The sequence below is a fragment of the Phalacrocorax aristotelis genome, chromosome W, assembly GCF_949628215.1.
Source record: "Phalacrocorax aristotelis chromosome W, bGulAri2.1, whole genome shotgun sequence".
In the NCBI taxonomy this organism is placed as follows: domain Eukaryota; kingdom Metazoa; phylum Chordata; class Aves; order Suliformes; family Phalacrocoracidae; genus Phalacrocorax; species Phalacrocorax aristotelis.
This window is the reverse complement of record NC_134310.1, coordinates 11,022,842-11,026,406: the sequence shown is the minus strand read 5'-3', so window position 1 is coordinate 11,026,406 and position 3,565 is coordinate 11,022,842. Positions and strand designations below refer to the sequence as shown.

Below are 3,565 nucleotides of genomic sequence, written 5' to 3'. Positions count from 1 at the left end.
AGCAGTGTTCCCACAGCATCAAGGTTCTCTCTCCAACATTTCGCCCAACTCAACAGTAGGCTGGGGGTGGGCAAGATCCTGGGAGGGGATATAGCCGGGACAGCTGACCCAAGCTGACCAAAGGGATATTCCATGCCATGTAATGTCCGCTCAGCAACAAAAGCTAAGAGAAAGGAGGAGGAAGGGAGGGCATTCATTATTTACGACATTTTTCTTCCGGAGCAACTGCTATGCATACTGAAGCCCTGCTTCCCAGGAAGTGGCTGGTTTTGCTTCAGTGGCACTGTTCACCTGTATTGGTTGTAAGTGGCAAGGGTTTAGGGGAGGGGGGCTGCAGGGGTGGCTTCTGTGAGAAGACGTAAAGGACTGCCCTGTGCTGAACATAGCCAGTTCTAGCCAGCTTGGCAACGGACCCACCACAGACCAAAGCTGAGCCAATCAGCAAAGTTTTGGGTGCCTCTGTGAAAACAGATTTAAGTTTTTATTATTTTATTTCTGGTACAGATTGTTCCATTACATTTATCTTTATTTCAAAGACAATATCATTAGCATACTTTTTTTGACTGTTTGTGTTTACTTTTCCAACCTTTCCTAAGTAACTGGTTAGAACTAGTTTCCAGTTATCTGAAAAACATCAATTTATTATTTTTCATTAGGTTTAGAAAAAGGTTTCCCTTTTACCTCGTTCTTCTCCTTAGAAGAAACATTTTTTTTCCTCCTGCTGCTCAACTAACTGACATGGCCCGGATTACTAGTAGGCATACATTTGTCTTCTTTCACGAACAAACGTTTTAACACATTTTATTTTAACAGAAGTTCACTGGCAACAGTTGAATTATTTTTGCTTGTTGCAAAGACCTCTGAATAAATAAAATTTAACACCGATATAGTTATATTGCATAATGGTGTGTAAGCTACCTAAGATTTAGTATGTGACCAAATATATGGTATATTAAATATTGTTCCGTGGTAAGATATAGGGTCTGTGAATGTTGGGATGTTAACTTGGGATGTGATAGCTAGAGTTCAAGAATATGGCCTATTTTAAATTGATAATGGTTTTCTCTAAGTTCCATTTAACAGAAGTGTCCTATTGGTCTTATTTAAACTTTTACATTTAAATTATATTAAATGTAATGTTGTCGTGGTTTAGCCCCAGTCAGCAACCAAGCACCACGCAGCCGCTCGCTCACTGCCCCCTGGTGGGACGGGGGAGAGAATCGGAAGAGTAAAAGTGAGGCAACTCATCGGTTGAGATAAAGACAGTTTAATAGGTAAAGCAAAAGCTTCGCGCGGAAGCAAAGCAAAACAAGGAATTCATTCACTACTTCCCATCCGCAGGCAGGTGTTCAGCCATCTCCAGGAAAGCAGGGCTCCATCATGCGTAACGGTTGCTGGGGAAGACAAACACCGTCACTCCAAACGTCCCCGCCTTCCTCCTTCTTCCCCCAGCTTTTTATACTGAGCATGATGTCATATGGTATGGAATATCCTGTTGGTCAGTTTGGGTCAGCTGTCCTGGCTGTGTCCCCTCCCAGCTTCTTGTGCACCCGGCAGAGCATGGGGAGCCGAAAAAGTCCTTGACCGGTGTAAGTGCTACTTAGCAACAACTAAAACACCTCTGCATTATCACCGCTGTTTCCAGCAAAAATCCCAAACATAGCCCCATACTAGCTACTACGAAGAAATTTAACTCTACCCCAGCTGAAACCAGGACAGTATCCACCCCTTATTCCATACCATTTACATCATGCTCAGGTTCCACACTATCCAATACCACCTCATTAACCTCCACCCCCCTTCCCATCCTTTGATAAAATACACAGATATCATTTAGTCCACGGCTTTGGGCTCTATCTGTTCTTGTGGTCACGCAGGACAGGAGAGGTGGTGTGTTTCGTGGAGTTACTGGGCACCAAAGCCAGCTCAGGTCGGGTCACTGCTGCACTCACACGGCTCCTTGAAAGGGTTGTCCTCCATTGGTTCAGGTGGTTCCTGCTGTAGTAATTCCTATAACATGCAACTCAAATCACAGGTTACAACAATTTAAAGGTATTTCCATTGCAATCTCCACCCCTGGTCCGTTTGGACCAGACCATCAGGTTTAACACTGTAATGAACACCTCCCCTTGTGCCTGCTCTGGCTTGGATTTATCCACAGACTGTAGTCCTTGAGGGTTGTACCTGCTCCAAGTGGAGCCTTATACATGAGCCACAGTCTCACCAGGGGTACTCCTGCTGCAGCACAGACTTATCCAGAGTCACAGTCGCTTTGAGGTGCACCTGTTCCAGCGTGGCCTTCCACATGGGCCTCAATGGTTTCAGAGCTATACCTGCTCCAGCATGGCCTTACCCACAGCTGCAGTCCCTCCAGAAGTAAGCCTGCTCCAACACGGCCTTGCCCATGGCTGCAGTCCCTCCAGAAGTAAGCCTGCTCCAACATGGCTTTGCCCCATGGCTGCAGTCCCTCCAGAAGTAAGCCTGCTCTGTTGTGGGCTTATCCATGGCCATGCACTTTGAGGAGCTCCGGCATGACCTCATGCACAGCCACTGATGCTTCAAGGTGTACCTGCTGCAGCACGGACATATCTACAGCCACGGACACTTTGAGGTATACCTTCTCCAAGATGGATTTATCCTTGGGCCACAATTGCCTCGGAGGTATACCTGCTGTGGCACAGACATAACCAAGGCCACAGATGCTTCGAGCTATACCTGCTCTGGCATGGGCTTATACACAGCCAAAGATGCTTCGGGGTGTCCTGCTCCCACATGGACTCATCCACAGGTCACAGTCCCTTTGACTTGAGTTCACACTGGAGTTCCAGCCGGTCCAGTACAGCAGCACAGAAACAGCAGCAGAGCCCTGGCCATCTGCCAGCCCAGGCGCCTGGCCATTGCCGTTATCAGAATGTTCCCAGGCACGGCAGGGTAAGGTGATAAGCAGTACAGCAGTAGAGCAAGCAGCAAAAGCAAAAAGCGCCACTAATGAGCACTAGATTTTAAGGCATACAGTACATATATACAGGAAGTCAGGCAAGCCCCATAGCAAGCACAGAAGCCTGACAATTAATAGCTAAACAACAATAACCGCTATAAATTCCACCTAGCACATTCCAATCAAATCTGTCGTTATCTCAAACCTTTCGTGCCCCACGTTTGGTGCCTGTCGTGGTTTAGCCAGCAACTCAGCCCCACACAGTCGCTTGCTCACTCCCCCACTGGTGTGATGGGGGAGAGAATCAGAAGGGTAACGCTCGTGGGTTGAGATAAGAACAGTTTAATAACTAGAACAACAAAAAAAAAACAACCAACAACAAAAATGCAATGGAAAGGAAAACGACGAGAGGCGTGAAACCCAAGGGAGGGGTGGGAGAGGAAGGGGAATGAAACACCGAAATAAACCGCACGCGATGCAGCCACTCACCACCCGCGGACCCGACGCCACGCCTCCCCGAACCACAACTCCCCCCCTTAATATACTGGTCATAGTGTCACATGGTACGGAATGAACATCCCATTGGCAAGTCGGGGTCAGCCGCCCTGGCCGTGGCCCCGCCCCTCC

The 3,565-nt window shown here is 47.7% G+C and overlaps 1 long non-coding RNA gene across 1 annotated transcript; it reads right to left on the bottom strand.

Annotated features, from left to right (window-relative positions):
• Nucleotides 1-1,251: 1,251 nt before the first annotated feature.
• On the bottom strand, nt 1,252-3,565 carry LOC142049495 (uncharacterized). Its single transcript, XR_012657740.1, has 2 exons — nt 2,716-3,565; nt 1,252-1,998 (listed from the first exon to the last, which is right to left on the bottom strand). It is a non-coding gene; the product is annotated as an uncharacterized LOC142049495 (long non-coding RNA).